This window comes from Cavia porcellus, unplaced genomic scaffold, assembly GCF_034190915.1.
Source record: "Cavia porcellus strain 051 isolate PalLab524CR breed Dunkin Hartley unplaced genomic scaffold, mCavPor4.1 scaffold_29, whole genome shotgun sequence".
Classification (NCBI taxonomy): Eukaryota; Metazoa; Chordata; class Mammalia; order Rodentia; family Caviidae; genus Cavia; species Cavia porcellus.
This window is the reverse complement of record NW_026947512.1, coordinates 25,500,392-25,522,749: the sequence shown is the minus strand read 5'-3', so window position 1 is coordinate 25,522,749 and position 22,358 is coordinate 25,500,392. Positions and strand designations below refer to the sequence as shown.

Sequence of the window (22,358 nt, the reverse complement as noted above, 5' to 3'; positions counted from 1 at the left end):
CAGTGCTCATAACCCAATTGCTAAGACAAACATTACTGACAATTTTTTGTTTACAAAAAATATTCTAGATGCGTTATGGATATTGTCATAAAAGGGGTGTTATAGGAACTGGATCTTTGAAAGTTTTTCAGATAGGTGCAGAAGAGATGCTACAGGGCTAAAGGCTAAATTAGAATGGTAGATCTCTACAGTGTTGCCCCTTAAAACTGAATAAAAAGCCTGAGGAAAAGAGCTTTGATAATTCTGGAACAAGAGCTATGGGCTCAAAATGAGAACAGAAAACAGTATGTTTATGATGTTTTAATCGTTCCTTTGGACCTCTACTTTCTTTTACATTCTCTCTTTCCTTAGTAAACACAAAGTTGTGACAATTTACAAGTAACCCATTTATCAAGTACAGTGTAGTTCATAATCAAGTTCGAAACCTTAGGATCTGACAGCACTCAGGTTGAGAGACCTTTATCTTTACATAAATCTTTTGCCACTGTGAAGTAACTCAGTGTAGCATGTTAAACGCATTCCTTTTCTTCATTATAAGGGTCTCATGCTTGGTAAGACACTAAAGCAGTCGTGGCGAACCTATGGCACGCATCCTGCAGTGGGCTAACAGCACCACTGAAAGCTCTAACAGGTTTGTCATCACTGCATTAAAGTCTTAATAAACATTTCTCCCACTTCGTGTAATTTCTAGTCCATTTTATTTCACTTTAGCTTTCCAAGAATTTACAAGTTTTAAAATATGTCAACTTATTCTCTTCTTAGTTCATTCTGTATGTGTTGGTTAACTTTTTCTACACGCAAAATAAATTATTGTTTTTAAAAGCTGATTACTTAAAATGCATTAATAGGAAAAAGGTAAGTAATAAGAGAGAAAAAGAATGGATATTATTCTTTACCAATTTATAAATAATGAAACTTTTTAAAATAAGAACTTCACCAACTTCAGATTTTAAATATAAGCAAATTAGTACAATATTCATAAAATTTAAATAAAAGGATGAAGTAAATAGTAAAGAAGTGAAGTTATAATATATTTTATTTATGAATGGTTCAAAACATTTTGATTTCTCAGAAAAATTGATATATAAATTAAAAATAAACTTTTTCTTTTTTTATTTTATTTTAAAGAGGATAAAACCAATGAAAATAAAACTGGATAAAACCAATCAAAATAAACCAGTATAAGTGATACAGGACTTCAAAACTTTACACAATCAACAAAATTACCGTAATGCCATTTGGCGTCTTCAAAATAGCTGCAGATACCTTCAGACACAGTAAAAATCAAACAGAACAAAATAGAATAGAAACAATGAAAACAAAACAATGACTGCAATAAAGGACTTCAGAAAAAGCCAATAATAAATCCAAAATTGCTACCATAAAATGTCTTGTTGTCTTTTAAATAGCTGCTCATGCTATCAGATTTAACATAAACAAAACAAAAGAGAATAAAAGTTAATCCAACAAAACAATGAAAATGATTTCCAGGCAGGGATCACCTCCTTGTGAAGCCTGGCTCTCTGCCTCTGCACTCTGTGAATAGTGCTGATTCACAGAGAGAGGGCTAGGTGTGGCTGTCCCCACTTCATGGCCCATGCATGGTACTGGTTTCCAGGCATAGATCACCTCCTGGTGAGGCCTGGTTCTTTCTTCCTGCAATCCAAAAATGGCACTGATCTAAATTTTGGTTTTCAAAAAAGATGTATAAAATATTTTCTTTTGTGAAATAAAGTAATGCTATAGTGCCATTATATAATGTTTAAATCAGGTAAAACATATCTATTTTTTCAACAAATTTTATTCTATAGCAGTTTTTTTTTTTTTTTTTTTTTAAGGCAGGGTCTTGCCGTATAATTCAGACCAACTTTGAACTCACTATGTACTTCATGCTGACCTCAAACTCATAGCAATCCTCTTGTGTCAGCCTCCGAAGTGCTGGAATTATAGGTGTATGCCACCATACCCACTTGGTATAGCAATTCTGAGACATGGTTATAGTGACTTCCATAAATGAAAAAAGTATGGAAAGCTGATACATAAATCCAAACACAGAAATATATTATTATTATTTAATGCTTATTAAATTATAGAACCAAACTTCATCCATTAACTAAACAAATGTTTTTGTTGAAATGTATTCATTAAATTTGTGCTGACATCCACCAGCTATTGTTACACAATAAATGAAAGATTTTACTGCTTTATACAATTTTTAAAAATGAACTCAAACCTTGAAATAATTTCATGGGAAAATTTAAGTGTTACAAATGATGCATACAAATGTTTACGATACCATGTAATTTTTGGGCAAAGTAAAGCTCAAAAAATTGAAAATATTTGCATTCATTATTTCCTTTAAATGAATTTTTTGTTAGTATATGTTTGCAGTATATAATAGTTATCTTTATTCTGGGTATTGGCACACATATATAGCATACCTTGCTTTTTTTTTTTTCATGTACTCATCATTTATACCTCTTTTGAGATGTGTCTATACAGTTCATTTTGTCTTTTTTACATTTTTAATCAGCTGATCTGCATTGGTTCCTTCCTTTGTACTGAAACATGCTCAGAAATTTCCTAACATTAGAAAAACCCACCGCACTGTGTGCACTTGTTCTGTTTTTCATGCATCTCTAATTTTCTTAAACAGCTGCCTGCATGTTAGGGACGCACTCATAGCCTCATAGAACTTGCTCCCTAACCTGTGTGATGAGATCGTTCTTTCAAAGGACAGCACAAACTCATTATTGTCGAACCCAGTGGCTCCGTCTTGCACAGTATTTGAAATTCTTTCCCGTAGCTTTAACATTTGATAAACCTTTCTTGAAAACATTTCCTTTTTTAACTTCTGTGACCCCCACATTTCCTGGTGTTCTCCCACCTCTGTATTACTTCTCAATTTTCTTATCTACTTCCTCTTCCATCTCTTGCCTTTTAAGTTCAAATATTTCCCACATGATTATACACTCATTTTTCTCTGCCTCTGCATTCTAACTTTGAGTCATTTCATCCACTTCAACAATTTCAATTATTAGAAAAGTTGGATTTTTGGAACACAGTCCTCTCTATATAGCTGATTTAAAGCTATAAGCCACTCCCATTAAATACAATAGACCAGCTAATATTTTTTAAAATTTATTTTTAAGATTAAAAAATAAAGCAAAATTTCAACAAGAGAATTCAAAGGGAACAATGGTTAATATGTTGCATATTTTTATCTTTAAATTAGTTATACTCAGAGTACAAATTATCTGCATTTAATTCTTTAAACAATATTTAGCACAAATATTTCTTTTCAATGAGTTAAGAGAAATTAGTAATATAACTTTCTTAACTATTATATATATTTATATATATGTAATTTCTTTCAGATTCTAACACTAGGGTAACAATATGATGTCTACATATGTGAGTCTGATTTATTTCATTTATGAGTGTGATCTCAAGTTGCATCCATTTACCTGTACAAGTCTCGTTTATCTTTCTTTATGGCTGAGTAGTAGTCCATTGTATAAAAATCACATCTTTTTTATCCATTCTTCAGTTCATGGATATTTAGGTTGTTTCCAAGATATAGCTACTACAAATTGTGCTGCTATAAACATGGGTACACATATTTTGCTGTGGTACGATATTTTAATTTTTCTTAGAAGACACCTAAAAGGGGATTAGCTGGGTCAAATGGGACCTCCAATATAGTTTTTTGAGGAATCTCCACACTGATTTCCACAGTGGTTACAACAGTCTACACTCCTACCGACAGCAGAAAAGTGTTCCTTTTTTTCTCACTGACCCAACAGCATTTGTCAGTTGATTTCTTGATAATAACCATTCTTTCCAGGGTGAGGTTGAAACTCAGAGTTTTAATTTGTATCTCTCAAACAACCAGTGACGTTGAACGCATTTTCATATATTTAGTTGCTGTGTGCATTTCTTCATCTGAGAAGTGTGTATTCATCTCAGGTGTCCATTTTTGGATTGGATCTTTAAATTTGGGAGGCCTGATTTTGTTGAGTTCTTTATATATTCTTGATAGTAATCCTTTGTCTGAGGAACAACTGGTAATCATTTTCTCCTACATTGTGAGTTTTCTCTTTACTTTGTTGGTGGTTTCACTTGCTGTGCAAAAGCTTTTCAGTAGGGTGAGGTAACATTTGTTGATTCTTTGTGATAGTTCCTGTGCAATCAGGGTTTTATTCATAAAGTCTTTGCCTACACCAATGACTTCAGGAGTTTTACCTACTCTATCTTCCAGCAGGTTTAATGTTTTTGTTTTAATATCAGATCTTTGATCCTTTCCAAATTTAGTTTAGTGCATAGTGAGAGATATGGGTCCAATGTTAATTTTTACAATGTGCAGGGATAGTTTTTCCAGAACTGTTTATTAAAGAGCTATCTTTCTTCTAGTGAATGTATTTGGCACCTTTGTCAAAGATAAGGTGGCTTACTGTGTCTGGAATTATTTCTGTACCTTCTTATCTTTTCCACCATCTTTAGGTCTATTTTCACCCCAGTATTGTGCTGTTTTTATCATAATAGCTTTATAGTATAATTTAAAACCAAGGATTGTGATAACCCCTGTCTTGCCTTTGTTGTCCAGAGTTGCTTTTGCTATTCTAGATATCTTCTGGTTCCAGATGAATTTTAGGATTGTTTTCTATAATTCTGTGAGATATGCTATTGGAATTTTGATTGGGATTGCATTAAATCTATATAAAAGTTTTATAAGTTGGGGCTGGGGATTTAGCTCAGCGGCATAAGCGCCTGCCTTGCAAGCAGGCAGTCGTGAGTTCCATCCCTGGTACCGATAAAAATGAAAAAGACCAAAAAAAAAAAGTTTTATAAGTATGGCCATTTTCACTATACTGCTTATTCCTACTTAAGAGGAAGGGATGTCTTTCCATTGTATAATATCTTCTTTAATCTTCTTTTTCAGAGTACTGTAGTTTTCAATGTAGAGGTCTTTTGTTTGATTGATTCATAGGTATTTCATTTTTTTGGATGCCACTGTGAATGTTGTTTCCCTGATTTTTTTCTCAGAGAATTTGTTATGCATGTACAGGAAGGCTATTGAGTTTTGAGTATTAACTTTGTAGCCAGCTAAATCAATCAGTTTTTCAGGAGAGTTTTTGAGATCTTATATGTAGAGTATCATGTCCACTTGCAAATAATGATAATTTAACTTCTTCCTTTCCTATTGTTATGCTTTTCATTTCTTTCCTTGTCTAATTGCTCTGGCTAAAGTTTCCAGGATGATGTTAAGTAAGAGTGGAAACAGTGGCCATCCATATCTTGCTCCTGATTTTACAGAGAAAGTTTCCAGCTTTTGTCCATGTAGTATGATGTTGGTTGTCATCCATGGTTTTTATCAGGTCGTGATGAAGCTGAACTTTGTCAAAGCTTTTTCTGCATCTATGAGGTGTTCATATGATTTTTGTCCTTGGCTCTGTTAATATGGTATATTACATGTGCTAATTTATGTTAAGTTGAACCATTCTGACTTGATCATGGTGTATAATTTTCATGATTTGTTGCATTATATTTGCCTGTATCTTTTGAAGATTTTTGCCCTTATGTTCATTATGGAAATTTGCCTGTAATTCTCTGTCTTTGTTGGGTCCTTCTGTGGTTTTAGTATCAGAGTAAAGCTTGATTCCAGGAATAAATTTGGGAATATTGCTTCCCTTTCAATTTCATTAAAGAGTTTGAGAAGTAATAGTGTTAAATTTCTTGGAGTAGTAGCCTCTAAATTTCTTATAGAATTCAAAAGTGAGTCCCTTAGCACCTTTTCTTTTTTGGTAGGTTTTTAATCATCTTGGATTTCATTAATTGATATTAGCTTACATAGGATTTTTATATCTTCTTGATTCAGCTTTGGTAATGCACATATATCTAGGATCTGTCTTCTTTTAGATTTTCCATCTTATTAAAATGTAAGTTTTCAAAGTACGTACAGATGATCTTTTGAATTTCTGAAGGGTACATTTTGCTTTCATCCTTTTCATTCCAAATTGTGTGGATTTGAGTTTTTTCTTCCCGTTTTTTTCTTCTTTCCTTTTTTTCTTTTGGTAAGCCTGGGTGAGGGTTTGTCAATTTTATTTAATCCTTTAAAGAACCAACTCTTTGATTTATTGATTCTTTGTATTTGTTTTCAAGTCTTAAATGCATTAATTTCTTCTCTGATCTTTTAAATTTCCTCTCTCATACAAGCTTTTGGTTTAGCCTGTTCTTTTTCTAGAAGTTTAAGGTTCACAATTAAATTATTTATATGCATTGCTCTGTTCTCATGATGTAGATATTTACTGCTATAAATATTCCTCTTAGGACTACTTCATTATGTCCCGTAAGTTCTGGTATGCTGTATTGTCAATATCATTCAACTGTAAAAAAACATCTAATTTGTTCTTTAATTTTATCTGTGACCAGTTGGTTTTTCAGGAGGGTGCTGCTTGATTTCCATGTGTGTATGAAGTTCTTGAGGTTTCTTTTGCCATGGATTTTCAATTTCCTTTCACTATGCTCTGATAATATGTATGTGATAATTTCAATTCCTATGCATTCACTTAAGTATGTTCTATGAGCTAGTATGTGGTTTATTTTGAAGAACATCTTATGTGCAACTGAGAATAGTGTGTATTCTGAGGTTGTGGAGTGGGATGCTCTGTAGACATTTACTAAGTCCATAGGTTCAAAAATTTAGTTCTAATATTTTCTTGATGTTTTGTGACATTTATCTGTCTTTCTGTGACAGTGGGATATTGAAATCTCCCAATACAACTGTATTAGGGCCTATTTTATTTTTTATACCCATTAGTATTTGTTTTAGACAGGTGCACTGGTATTTGTTGCACATATATTTGTGATTGTTATCTCTTCCTCTTGGATTGCTCTCTTTACAAGGATGTGGTGACCTTCTTTATCTTTCTTAATCAGTGTTGGCTTAAAATTCCTTGTGTCTGTAAATATAATGGTTAGCCCAGCTTTGTTCTGGGTTCCTGTCACATGAAGTATTGGTTTCCATTCTTTTTTAGTCTATGAATTTCTTTTTGAATTAAATGTGTTTCTTATACATAGGGAATTATTATATTAGTGTTTAACACTTTGCCGTCTTGGTCTCACTCCTTCCCTATAGACTCTTTGAGCTGGAGCTTTATGGGAAGTCCTTAGGTCACTGAGGGTGTGGCCTTGGAGGGGACTGTGGGGCGGTGGAGTCTCTCCATGTGTCTCTGTCTCTATTTCCCACCCCTTTTTTTATTTTTTCTGGTTTACATAGGAATCTCTCACTCCAAACTGTGTTCTTGCCAATGCCATCTGACACTCTTATCAGAGGACAAAGCGATGATTTGCCTGGTTGTTGGGTTTGAACGTGTAACCTGTGAGATAAACCCTTCTATTTTTCTAAATTTATTGCCTCAGTTATTTCACTGTAGTACTGTGAAGATGACTAACACACCCCCAAAGTTAGTGGATTCAAGTACCAGTAACTGACTATAAGTAGTCTACGGCACTCAAGTTCTGCATACAGGAGTCAGGGCCCCTTGAATCACTTTTCAGGAACCCCTAAATTGTACTACTAAGGTAAAGACCACAAAATTTCTCTTTGACCACAACTTGATTTTTATATAACACTTTCTTATGGATATTTTTTATTGAGGTTTAATTCTATATATTATAATGTGTACAGTTTGATAAATTTTGACAAATGTAAATACCTGCAAAACCATTACTACCCTCAAGATTAACATATTCATCATCTCTAGAAGTTTCCCCAGTGCCTCACTCCATCCTGCCAGACCTTTCCTTATGCAGCACCCAGGAAACCAATAATCTGCTTTCTGTTGCTGTAGAACAGTTAACATGTTGAAGGGTTTAATATTAATGGAGTAATTAGGTCTGTAGTATTTTTTAACTCTGTTCACTCAACTTAAATATTCTGAGATCTACTATTATTGTTATCATGGCTACTTTTCTTGTAACTGAGACAAAATACCCGATACCCAAAGTTCAAGGAGGAAAGGTTTACTTTAGCTCATAGTTTGTAGAGGTTTCAGTCTGTGGTCAGCTGTCGGCAAGGCAGAGGGGTAAGCGGAGGAATCCATGGCAGGTGAGGCAGGAAGCAGCAAGTAGTAAGCAGCCAGCATCAAGCCTACCTGCTTTCTGCCCCCTTATATTCCATTTAGGCTACAACCCTGTTGATTGGTGCCACCCACATCCAGGCTGGGACTTCAATTATCCATACCCTTTACCCACATTTACACACCCTGGATCTAGCCAACCCCACCTGTGACCTCATGAGGGTTTGCGGGGAGGAGCAGACACATCTAGGTATAAGACCTAACAGTTGTTGAATGAAATAGTAATTTGTTCCTTTTTTATAACTAAGTAGTATTTCATTGTATGACTACACCAACAGTTATGCATCTATCTATTGGACACTGGGATTGTTTGTATTTTGATGTTATTACAAATAGTATTGCTATGGACAGTTCTGCATATGTCTTTAATTATGCTTCAGTTCTCTTGAGTGAATAACAAGGAGTTTGCTAGTTTATAATATGAACCCCTTTAAATTTGTGAAAATATGCCAGTTTTTAAAAAATTTTACTTAGTGAAAGATTACACAATCTGTTGATACTAAACAGCAATTAAACAAACCAGATTTAACAAAGGTAAGTCATGATAAAATAGTATAAGTTATACAGGGGCTCTAGATTAAGTTAATAGGAAATTAAAGATGATTACTCTACTATATCCTGGTATTTTTGGAATAGCTGTCTGTGCCCTCAGATCTAGTGCAAGTAGACAAACTGGGACAAAATAAAATCTATTTAAGCAGAGCAGTGCAAGTAATATGGGTTTTAAATCCCTATACACTATTAACAGTATCTTCTGCTGTCTTTTAAAAGACTATTCCTCTTCTTTCATGCCCCCCAGGGTACACTGTATATTTTTGGGTCTCTGCAACACCCTCGGTTTTTAGATTGGGGCGCAGCCTGCTATTTCTCAAAGTGGTTCTGAACCTTCTCCCTCCTGGACTTGATCTATGGTTGTATTCTATTACCTATTAAAGCTTATCTTTCCAATCTATCCACAAATACTGGGCTAGTTGCCCCTATTACTCTCTGGTTCCCTGTCACATAGAGCATTGTTTTCACATATTTGATTTTTGGTCCATATAGCTTTTTTCAGGTTAATTATATTTCCTATAAAGATCATCTTGATGAACCCTACCTCCTGATCTACTCTGCCTGTGTTAATCTCTTTTTTTTTAGTGTCAAGGACATCTATATTAGAGATTATAGCCAACCTCCTCTGCCTCATTTTTGTTGTGCTCTATTTCTGCCATTAGTTGCCTGCTTTTCTTCTTTATTCCCCTTTTGCTCCATTCATTGAGGCCTCTCTGCCACTGTTCCTGCAATCCTGGTACTTTTTCTCTCTCTCTAGAATGTCCTGCAGAATTCTCTGTAGAGTTGGATTGGTGGTTGCAAATTCCCCCAGTTCCTCTTTGTCTTGGAAGCATCTTGTTTCTCCATTAATTTCTAGAGACAGTTTTTCAGGGTACATCAATCTGGGCTGGAGGTTATTTTCTTTCAAGGCTTGGAATACTTCCCTCCAAGCTCTTGATTTGATGGTCTGTGTTGAGAAGTCTGCCGTGATTTTGATGGGTTTTCCTTTATAGATAATCCGTTTCTTGTCTCTGACAGCTCTTAATATTCTGTTCTTACATTGCATTTCTGGGATCTTGATTATTATATAACTGGGTATAGGTCTGCTTTGGTTGTAGGTGGCTGGAATTCTGTATGCCTCATAGATCTGAATATCATTTCCTTTTCCTATGCTTGGGAAGTTTTCCTTACTTATTTTTGTGAATAGCCTTTATAGTTCCTTTGTTTGTACCTCTGGTTCTTCATTCACATTCTTTATTCTTAAAATATAGATTCTTTTGTCATCTTCTAGCCTTTGTATTGTTACTGCTTATTTCCTTGTTATTTTTAAGAAATTTTTCCTTTCATGATCCCACATCGCAAACCTGTTCTCCAGCTTGGATAATCTATACTTAATTTCTTTCAAGCAGCTTGGCCAGCTTTCAATGGAGGTTTTTATTTCCTGGTAATCTCTTTGAACCTGCTACATGTACTCTGTGTTTTCTTTATATTCTTCATCAAACGATTCTCTTGTTTTTTTGTGTTCCTCCATTCTTCCATCTGCGTCTTCTTGAGAGATGCTTAGCATTTCTTTTATTAATCTATTTATATCTTAGTTTACATGGTTAAATATTTCACTTTTGAACTCATCTATGAGGTCCTGAAGATATCTCTTTATGTCCACTGAAGCTGTGTCTGTTATTGCATGTTTGCTGTTCTCAATCTCTTTTGTATTTATGTTTCCTGGATCGATGTTCTCAGGATTGTGGGATGGGGACTTTTTCTTGTTGCTCCCTCTTCTCATATTTTCTGTTTCTTCCATATAGGCATATAGAGGAAGTCCCAGTATCTTTCTTTGTTGGTTATGGTTCTTCTGAAGCATGGTGGCTAGGTAATCCTACCCACTCCAGTGTGTTATTGAGGTGCAAATAAGGGCAGAGTATGCTGGCCTCTCCTCTCTGGGTCATCAACCTGCTGAGGCCTTCACTGTATTAGTGTGGCCCTGTGTAGTGATTTGGTTTGGGACAACTTATTGAATCACAGCCAAGGGTGTGACCCAAGGTAAACATACCCACCAATCTCATCTGGGAAGGGAACAACTGACTGAAATCACTGCTGTTCCTTATTCTTGCCCATCCTGCCCAATTCCAAAATGTCGTCCCATTGGAGTGACACCCTTTTCCGTGGAAGGTTTTATTCCCAGTACTCACTGCAGGTTGATGCAAGTCCCTTGCCAACTCTGTTCTCCATTGGGCATGCTGACGTTTGACTTCAGTGCAACTGCACTTCAGTGCAACTGTGGTTCCAGTGAGTTGAAGTGGTGGGAGTTCAGGCAGCTCGATGAGTTGCAGTCGCGCAAGTTCAGGCACTACAGCAGGAGCAACAAATCTTAGCTGTTCCAATAGTAGCACCAGGACTGTATTTTTGACTGGTTCTTTTTACTTTAGTTTCTCCCTGGGTCAAGAGGATTCATCTCCCTCTGTCCGGGACTCCCCACAATTGTTACTTTGGCATCAAGGTGACTATCTCAGGGAGCCTCTAAATCTGCTCTTATCTATCTGCAGTCTTTACCAGAAAAATTCCAATGCCACTTTTGCAAAGTGATTAAACCACTTTACATATCTATCCTCAGTCATCATCAGTGCAGGAGAATTTGTTTCTCTACATTCTTGCTGACACTAAATATGACTAAATTTTTTAGCATTTTTTTTTTTTTTTTTGTACCGGGAATTGAACACATGACCCATATTTGCCAGGCAGGTGCTTTCACCCCTGAGCTAAATTCCCAGCCCCAGAAATTTTAATAAGAGTATAATGCTGTGTTTTCATTTGTATTTCCCTAATCACTAATGAAGTTGAGAATATGTTTGTTTCTTTACCACCCACACAATTCTTTAGGTATCTTGTCAAATATTTTTTCCATTTAATAAACTATTTTTCTTATTGAATTTTTAACATTCTTGATATTATCAGAACATAAGTCCATATACCATCTACATTTGCAAGTGTTTCTCCCATTTTGTGGCTTATCTTTTAATAGCTTGTCAGTTTTGAATATAAGAAATTTGGAATTTTAAGGAAGTACATTTTTGTTTTGTGAATAATGCTCTTGGTTTTGCATGAAAGAAATTGTCCTTAAAAAATTGAAGATTTTTCTATATTTTTTTCTCAAAATGTTAAAATTTTATTTCTCCATTTGGCCCTAGAAACTATAAGATGTTCAAGATATGGATAAAAGTTTATATTTTGTATATGATAGTACTATTATCTTAGAATCATTTTTCTTTTTTTCTTTTTTTTTGTCTTTTTCATTTTTATCAGTACCAGGGATCGAACTCACGACTGCCTGCTTGCAAGGCAGGCACTTATGCCACTGAGCTAAATCCCCAGCCCCGAATCATTTTTCAAAAGACTGTCTTTTCTGCACTGACCTTTTGGAAAACGTTAAGAAGCATTTTTTTAAAAAAAGATCTGGAATAGTTAGTTTAGAATTGATATAACTTCTTCCTTAAATATTTAGTAGAATTAATGAAAAAGCTATGTGTATCTACAGGTTTCTAGGAAGGTATTTTTCACTTTTTGTATTGTAACCAACGACAAATAATAAAATGTACTATCTTAGGTATTTTTCAAATTTTTAAAATTGTTTAAAAATTTTTAAGAGAGTTTTTTAGGTCTTAGCAAAATTGAGCAGCAAGTACAGAGATTTCTCTTACACTACCTGCATTACACGTGCGTAGCTTTTCTCATTACCAATGTCCCCCATCAAACAGGCATATTTACTATAATGGCTCAAACCACGTGACACATCATTATTAGGGAGAGACATTCAATGCTGACATTGTAAATTCTTATAGATTTGGATAAATAACAAGAATTCTATAGATTTGGATAATAACAAGAATATACCATTATAGAATCATACTGAATAGTTTCACCTTTTTAAAGTATACAGTTCTGTGTTATTATATGCATTCACTTTCTTATAGAACCATTCCCACCTCTCATCTCTAGATCAGTTTTCATCATGCAAAACTGAAATTCTATACCTCTGTTCTTATCACCTAACTAGCTAGCTAGAATTACCATTCTAGCTTTTTTCTATGATTTTGATTACTGGAAGCTCATCATAAAAATTGGAACTCTACAATATTTCTCTTTTTTTCTGATTGATTTTCTTCACTTACATAATGTAGCATATGAGAATTTCTCTTTTTCAAAGCTTAATAATATTATGACATTTGTTTACCCAGTAACTGTCAGGGAATACGTAGATTGCATCCACACTACATAGATTGTATATATTACTACTGCAAACATGAGAACACAAATATTTTGCTTAGAGATCCTTTCAGTCCTTTTGGATATACACCCAGCAGTTCTAATATTGAGTAACACAATAATCATATCTTTAATTTGTGGAAGGAATTGTCATACTATTTTCCACAGAGGCCTTCCCACTTTCCATTTTTATCCACCATTAGTGAATTTACAACAATTATAAAAGTTTTGAAGGTTCTCCTTATTCTTGCCAACCATTTTTAAAAAAATGATTGCCATTCTAATGGGTATGGGATAGTACCTGATTATAGTTTTGATTTGTACTGTCCTAAGGATTGGTTATGCTGGGCAGTTTTTCATGTGATTATTGGTTATCTGTACATTTTCTTTAAAGAAATGTTTATTCCAGTCCTTTGGCCATTTTTGAATTAGGTTTATTTTTTGTTGTCAAATTTTCAAATTTCTCTTTATTTTCTAGATATATATATATAGTTTTAGGTACATGATGTGCAAATATTGTTTTTTTTTTTTTTTCTAGCTTGTAGGTTGCCTTTTACTCTGACAGCAACTTTTGATGAGTATAGTTTTAAAATTTTCACAAAATCCAATTCATCAGCTTTGGCCTTTAGAGGCTCCAGTAGCACAATTGGTTAGTGTGAGGTACTTATACATCATTTTTGCTTCTGTTGCCCATCTGTTCTTGTTTTTAATCTAAAACATTATTATCCAATCCACTATCATGAAACTTAGCCCTATATTTTCTTCTAAAGGTTTTCATTTTAGGCCCCTAATCCACTTTGAATTAATTTTTCTCTGTAGTATCAGGTAAAAGTACTAGTTAATATGTTGCATGTTGATATTTAGTTTTCCTGTAATATTTGTTTAAAAGATGTTTTCCCCCCGAATGCTTTTGGCATCCATTCCAAAAACCATTTGCTCATATATATGATCATTCATTTCTGCATTCTCTACCCCATTCCATGGATCTTTGTAATCATCTTTATTCGAGTTCCGCACTGCTTGGATTGCTGTAACGTTTTAATAAATCTTCAAATTAAGATGTGTGAATCTTGTAGCTTTTTTTTTTTTTTTTTTTTTTTTTTGTATTCAGAATGATTTGGGATATTCAGGTTAACTTGAGACTCCATTTTAATTTTAAGATGGATTTTTACATTTCTGCAAAGTATGTTATTAGGATTTCAATAGGAGTTGCATTAGGTCATTTCATCAATACTGGCCTTTCACTGTCAACCCATGGACATGCAATGGACTTCCATTTATTCATGTACTTTTAAATTTGTTTCAGAAATCTTTTATACTTTTAAGTGTAGAAGTCTTTCATCACCTTGATTTAATTAATTCCTTTGTAAATGGAATTGTTTTCCTAATTCTCTTTTCCAAATTGTTAGCCTATAGAAATGCAACTGAGTACTGCATCGTGAGTTAACTATTTACTACTACTTTGCTGAATGTACTTATTAGTTCTAACCTTTTTTTGTGGATTTTTGTAGATGTTCTACATATATCATCTGTTAAAGGAGATAATTTCAGTTCATTCCTTTCCTATCTGTATGCTTTTATTCCTTTTTCTTTCCTAGTCCCTGTGATTAAGTCTGCTAGCACCATATTGGATAAAAGTAGCAAAAGTGGACATGACTGCCTTAAAGAAAAACCTTCAGACTTTTACCATGCCCTTTTGTGGATTTTTCTTTTATGGATTTTATTATGTACTTAGTTTGATATTTGTACTTGTTATGAAAGGGTGTTGAATTTCTCGAATGCTTTTTCTGCATCAGTTGAAAGATTATATTTTCTCCTCTTCAATATCTAAATGTTGCATATTATATTGACTATTTTCCATTTAGATCATGTGTTCAGACCATTTACATTCAATGTGGATAATGTTGGATTTAAACCTATAATTTTGCTATTTTTAAATTATTTTCCCATTCATCCTTTGCTCATTCTTTTATTTAATATGAATTCTTTTTAATTGAGTAATTTTTTTTTGTTTTTATGATATTTCTTTTGTTGTATTACTAACTTTTATATTTTAAGTTATTGGTCATTTAGGAATTGTAGCATGACATTTATTCTTTAGCGAATCAGGCTATTTTCTGATACTATAACACTTAATGTTTAGGATTAGAGTATTGAAAAATTATGTCTCCAAACCACACATTGGTATACTTCCACTTACTCCCTTTTCTTTTGTTTGATGCCATTTTCATACACCTTTTTTGCTATAAAACTATCAATACATCAAGCAATATTTTTGTTCAACTAACGAATCATTTTAAAAATTAAAATAATGAGAAAAAATATATGTTTATCAAGTTACTAATGCTGGTGATATTTATTCCTTGGATTTTTGTAGTGTCTGTTTGATGGTGGTGATTTCTTTAAACCTTTGCATTTGTTTAAGAAAATCATATGCTTATTTCTGGAAGATAGTTTGACTGGGTGTAGAATTCTGATCTGTCTTTTAAAAATAAATTTTTTAGCCCTTTACAGATGCTATTTTCTTCCTTGCGACTTTTCCAATGAGAAATTTGCTGTAACTCTGATTTGTTCTTGTATGTATCATTTCCCACTGATTTTTAAAAATATTTTCTCTTTATGAATTATGTTGAGCAACTTGATTAATATGTGAGTTGTTATAATTTTCCTTACATTTTGTTCTTGGATTGTGGCATGTAGTTTGGATTACATTTGGAAATTTTTCATCCATTATTTCATCAAGTAAATTTTCTATCTTCCCTATCCTGAGAAATACAATTTTATGTAGTATGCATAATAGAGAGAGAGAGAGAGAGAGAGAGAGAGAGAGAGAGAGAGAGAGAGAGAGAGAAAGAGAGAGACTCAAGTTGTTTGTAGCCTGGTTTTGTGGATTTTCCATTGGGATGGTTTCTGGATGAATTAAGTGCATTACATTTATTGTGCACCTTATTTCTATTGTTATTATAATATCGAATGAAATAAGTATAGAACTCAACATAATGCAAAATCAGTGGCAGCTCTGAGCTGATTTTCCTGAAGTGGTTAGTCTATTTGGGGGTGATGGGAGATGGTGATACCCAAAGTGTGTTGCTTATGTCTAGTTTACTTTATCACTGTGTAAAACCTTGCTTTGTAAGGATAGAATATTTAAATTGGGAGTAGTTTTTAAGTGCTTTTGTAGCAATCTCAGGACATTCTGCTTTGACTTTAATCCTGAAGGTATAGAAATCTGAAATTGTTTCAAATCACAAATCAAGTTTGTTTGCTGCTCTTTCTTTCTTTTTTTGTCTTTTGAGACAAGATCTCCTTATGAGAAGTTTAGACTGGCCTTGAGCTCACTTTGTAGCCCAAGCTGGTTCTGAACTTGCAACCACCTCCTGCTTCAGCCTTCAGAGTGCTGAGATTAGAGGCGTGCATCACCATGCCTGGCTTGTCTGTGACAGCATCTCATTCTGTAGTTTAGGCTGGCCATAAACTTACTATGTAGTCTGGGCTAGCCTAAAACTCATGACAATGCAACTTAGCCTCTCTGTGGCCCTGGAGTTGGAGATTCCTGATGTTGGCAGTCAGATATTTAAGTGAAGTTATTTGAATTATAAATAACTCAAATTTGAGCCCCTACAATACTTACGAGATTTTGTGGAGATCACTAGGAACTATGAGCATAAAGGAGTCAAAGGACAATTTCTGGTGCATTTTAAACTATAGAGTTTGGCTAGTTGTAACTGAATCAGCAAGAGCTCAGGAAGGACTAGTCAGGTAGGAGAAAAAATCTTGTTAGACAAGCACTCTAGACACATTTGTTGCTGGAAATCATGAGTTCAAATAGAAGATCTTTACTGAACAGCCCCAGAATGGCCAGTCGTAGTGTGGACATCTGAGTTCTCTGCATAGAAAGGGCTGAATGCTCAGACTCTTCTTTAATGAGATTTGATCATTAGTTTTTATCATAGAAATGTGCCCTCTAAAATTAACAGTTTGAAGTTTAACCTTCCATGCAACCTTGTTGATAAGTGGAGCCTTCTGGGCAGAGTTTGGGTGCTAAGGACTCTGCTTTCATGAATGGATTTATGTAAGATGGGTTTTTTCCCCCCTTGCTCTCCCTTCTTTCACCCTATGAGGACACACTGAAAAGTTTCTTACTAGATATATAGCACTTTGATTTTGGACTTTCCATCATCCTGATCTGCAATGAAATAAATTTATGCTCTTCACATTTTACCTGGTTTCAGATATTCTATCATAGCAACACAACATACACTAAGACATAGTCTCTAAGCAAGTATGCTGCCAATATTACTCAGACTTTAGTGGAAATAACCAAACTACATTATTAATCAGATGGTGTCACATGACTTACACATTGGAGGGTATGAATAGGAAAAAAGGTGTATCTAAGACAGAAACAAAGAACGGGAGGAGATAAAAAAAAGTTTGAATTCATTTTCCCTCTGGGAATTACTCCATTGATCAGTTTCAACATAACAACTATTTTTCAACTAAAAATTAAAAATCTCATAATATGAAGTTTACTAAGAAGTCCTTCCACTTTTGATATTTTCTTCTGTTTCTGTGGTAAAGTGCTATGAGAATAACTTAATTTTCATAGAGAGTATCTTTCAAGTTTGAATCTTTCTTCCTTCCAATTACACCCCCATCATGTTCAGTGCTTTTGCTCTGTCAATTTAACCCAACAATTGTGTTTAAACTGCCCATTTTCCTTTATCTTACTCTTTTCATCCTTATTTCTAAATATATTCACTTCTTATCTTGAAAATTGCAGTATGTCTGATTTTCTAACTTCCATTTTTAGTTCTCTGTAACATTTGTGTAACATAATAAACTATAGCTGGAGATTTTTTTAAATGTAAGTTAGGGGGCTAAATGTACTTGGGTGTTAGAGTATTTACATGACACATGAAGGAAGATCCCTGGTTTCATGGCCAGACATACCAAAAAAATAACGTTAAGTGAGATTAAAAGCTTTTTTTTTAAATAACAAGAGATATAGAGTGTTTTAATCTCTTTCCCATTGCTAGGAAAAAATACCCAACACTCACACTTTACAGAAAGTGAGGTTTACCTTGGTACATGGTTTCAGTCCATGATTCGTGGGCTCCAAGGCAGAAACAGCGCGGCCGAAGGGCATGGCACAGGAAAGCTGTTCACTTCATGATGGTCAGAGAGCAAAGGAGCTGGGATGAGAACACACCCTTCCAGTTTACACAAGTAACCTATTCCTGTGACCAGGTTTAACCTCTAAATAAGAAACTTTTTGGGACATTTTAGATCTAAACCATAGCATAGAGAAAGGGATAAAAAGAGGAGCCAGATTTGGTCCCTCCTTGCTTTTTTAAATGACCTTCCTATTATGCAACTCTCAAGATTCTTAACACAGACACACCCCAGAAAATTGAGAACTTCTTGAGGAGGAGGAGAGACTGTAACTGTTTTGTTAACATCACGCACTTAGTCAACAGGATAGTGCTTACCATATATACACATGTTTGTATTAGGTGAAAGGAGTGATAGGGTTTTATTATTCTAAATTATTGTTAGGGTAGTATGTTAGCTTTCCATCACTGTGACACAAGACCTAAGAAATACAACCTAAGGGAAGAAGTTGAGTTCCCCTTAGTAATAGATTCACAGTTTTAGTCCATAATCAGCTGGCTCCATTGCTTTTAGCCCTGTGACAAAAAAGGAGCATCACGATGGGAGGGGATGGGAGATGGCAGTCAAGAAGCAAAGAGCCAAAGAGAGGCACAGAGAACAAGATATAGTTCCCAAGGTCAAGGCCCATGACACACGAATTTCCACTAAACCCCACATCTAAAATATCAATCATCTCACTGTAATATTAAATTATGAATCCATTAATGAGTTGGTTCACTGATGAAGTTAGAGCCCTCCCGATCCAGTTTCCAAAAGCCTCACCTCTGCACACTGAAGCATAACAAGTAGTTTCCAAAAGATTTGTGGAAGCTCTGAATAAGTTCTTCCTTTCCATGGAAATCACATTGCAAATGGTTCTTTGATACCATTTAGGTAATGTGATTATCCAGTCAAGAGACCAACTAAAATTGACTAATAAAGCCATGTTAACACTGAAATAATACATATGGAAGTATAAAATGCCTTAAACATCAGGATATTTTCAATTCTGTAATTTCACATGGTCATTCCACTTTAATCATCAAAGTTTTGTCTAAAGTTATTAGTTGGATCTACATTCTTATCATTTTAAAGTGATATTAGAAGCTGGGTGTGGTGACACATGCCTGTAATCCCAGAACAGTGGGAGTCTGAGACAGGAGGATTGCAAATTCATACTCATGAGAATCAATTTAGTAATTTTGCAATTTTGCAATTACTGTTGCAAAATAAAAAGAAAGTAAGAAATAACTGAGAATGTAGCTCAGTGAGAAGGTGGTGAATTCAAACCCCAAAACACATGCTCACAGGTGCACACACTCGTGCACGCGTGCACACACACACACACACACATACACACACACACACAATGAGATTTGAAGGCTAACTTTTGACTGTGCAACAAAATAAATAGGAAAAAAGAAGCTTCCAATAGGAGCATATATGGTTTTCCAAACAGTTTACCAAAGCACAAAGACATTTACACACTGTAGAGGTAACACAAAATGTGTGTTTTCTTACTACTCTCATTAGTGTTAAGAATCTTAGACAAAAGCATGGACTTTTCATATTCTTGGCGGTGAATGATACTGTTCTTTTGACATTTCTTGGTTCATCTTTTGTAATTACTCTGATTTATAACCCATGGTAAATCAAAGTAGTGCATGTGAATGATGGTTTTTCCCACAACTGATGCACTAGTTGGAGATAATCCTTTTGAACCCATATTTTCAACAAGGTTAGCAATTTAAAGTACATCATATTTATTAACCTTGAAGTACAATGCTGTATTTCCATCCATGTATGGCCTTGATAAATTCTGCACAGTAGGAGAAATTTTCCTGAGCTCAACATTCTTTTCTAATGCTTTCTAGAAGAAACTCTCCAAATTTTAGCAAAGGCCCTCGTCTTACTTTATTTCACCTGTTATGTGACAAAATTCATCCTATATTCCCGTTTCAGATAGCACCAACATTAATTATAGCATGTTTGCTTTTTGTTCATTGGTATTTTATTGTTTAATTTTTGTACCATATTGGGTAATAACAAAATAGTCCTCTTAACTGAAAAGTTATAAAGGGTAAGATATCATCCCATTTGTAAGTGCCATGATTTCTTTTTTGTTACAGTTTTATAATTATTCTACTTTCTAGGTGTCAACCTCTGTTCTGCTCACCAAAGTTTTACCAGTGGAATACAGTAAATGACCCTTATTTAAAGTTTATGTGTCAAAGATAATACTTGTAAAGTTCAGTGTGTAAGCTCTAATGTAACTGCTTACCTGACTCACATCACAAATTGTTCAATCACATTGAAAGTCACATCCTTTTTTAAAAAGTCAAGTGAATTTAGTTGAAATACTAGCAACAAATGTACCTTATTATGTACAGTATTAGTGAATTCAAGGTCACATGAATTGATTTAATTTTGAAGAATTCATTTGTTAATTGTTGCCTTTCTAGAATGTTCTTATTAAAAAATCTGAAATCAGTTGACTCCTTATTATTCAACCACAAATGATTAACAACATGCTCCCTTAACTTAAGTGCTGGAACACTCAACAACATCAGTGTCCTGGATTAGATCAGAAATTGGAAGAGCCATATTAAACTGAAGGCAATTGTCAATTTTTCTTGACTATGAAATAAATGTATTTACTGTTTAACTACTCACAAAAGCTGAAAAACTGGGCCTTCTTACTAAATAGATTTTTCTCTTTCTCATGTTTGTCAATATATGAAGCACAATTTAAAAAATGAGCTCCCTGTAAGTTTTCCTTTTTGGAAAAAGATAAAGCATCTGACTTTCTATCTATAATTTATGTCTAGCAGTCAATGCATAGTGCTCATAAGATTTTAATTCACAATCAAATAATACTTAGCCTGTGCTACATTAGACCTAAAGTTCTATGCCAGGGGCAGTTTCATATCCCAGGGACATCTGGTCCTGCTGTCTCCACCAGGAATCAAAGGGGGCTATTCCCAGCATCTGATGGGTAAATGTTAGAGGTTCTGCAGAACTTTCCACAATGCCCAGGAAAAACTACACAACACTGACTTGCACAGCCAAGCATATCAATAAGAGAACTCATATTAGATTGAAAAAAGCCACCATATTAAGTAATCAGCATGTGAAATTTTTGTAAAAAATTAATTTAATGAATAACTCTTTTCTTCTTTTCAGGTTTACCTAAAATTTCAGTTGTCAACATCCAGAAGAAAAGCTACTCAGAGTGATCCTGTCTGATAAATAGAAAATAATGTGTTGGAGGTGGCAGAGTAGGGAGTGATTTGTGGTGACTTTTGCTGTGCACAAACACAAAGCACCCCTATGAGCTGCTTTTGAAGAGGGAAAAAGCCGTGTATCAAGCAGAGCGCATGTAGCTCATTAGTTACCTAACTGGACTCTCTGTTCTTTACAAGAGAAACTTCCTCTGGGGTTGCAGTGGGGGTAGGGGACCCTCAAGGGATGGGCGGGGGTGGGGTGGGCAGTTTGCAAGTCTGAGAAATACAAATCTTTGAGGTGACTAAATTAAAAACATGCTATGAAGCTATAAACTCACTATTGAATCTGTGGCCTCGGGTCAGAATCCCTGCAGGAGAGCCGTTCCTCAATGCCTGTGCTTGTTAACTTTTTCTGTAAGGAGCAGCCCAGAGCTAAGTCAGCTCTGAGCAGGACTCTGCAAGGCCACATCAAAAATGACAACAGGCGGGCCAGTGTGATGAGGTATCCGTGGGAGGTTCACCCTGGGTGAAGATTCTGTCATGGCACACCCCGGGAAAATAGCAAGGACAAATGTAAATGTTCTATTTCATTGAAAATCACTTTGAGTTATACAAAGCCTATTCTTTTTTACTTGAAAAGCTCCCAATTTCTGCATTCATATGTGCAAGAGATGGAGATTTTCCTGTGGGACATGGAACAACTCAGTGACAGTTCCTCTGTCTGGAATTGGTTAGATGGTGCCCTGTAGCAGCACTGCATCCCCCCATACCTGATAACACAGCGCCCTCCTGAATTTGTCTCACAATTGTGTTTTGTAGCAATGGGCAAAGGAAAAAAATGCCATAGTTATGCTATGCATAGTAGAAATGGTATTAACCAAGGGAAAGTAAAAGATATTATATACTTCTATTGTTGTGTAATTAGTTAACATTGATTCATTAATTTAATACTGAGCTGAACCCCAAAGCCTCATGTAGGTTAAGCTCCCATGGAGCTATACCCCTAGCTCTTTATTTATAAAAATTCCTAATGACCAGTGCAGAAATT

At 34.7% G+C, this 22,358-nt stretch overlaps 2 long non-coding RNA genes across 2 annotated transcripts in view; one reads left to right on the top strand and one right to left on the bottom strand.

Moving 5' to 3' along the window:
• LOC134473911 (uncharacterized) overlaps positions 1-18,232 on the bottom strand; it is a 32,535-nt gene extending 14,303 nt beyond the window's left edge. Inside the window, exon 1 of the long non-coding RNA XR_010044393.1 lies at positions 18,016-18,232. This is a non-coding gene — a long non-coding RNA (uncharacterized LOC134473911). The remainder of the gene's footprint in view (positions 1-18,015) is intronic.
• Positions 1-21,537, top strand: part of LOC134473910 (uncharacterized) — a 30,703-nt gene extending 9,166 nt beyond the window's left edge. The window contains exon 3 of the long non-coding RNA XR_010044392.1: positions 21,270-21,537. This is a non-coding gene — a long non-coding RNA (uncharacterized LOC134473910). The remainder of the gene's footprint in view (positions 1-21,269) is intronic.
• The last annotated feature ends 821 nt before the right edge of the window (positions 21,538-22,358 follow it).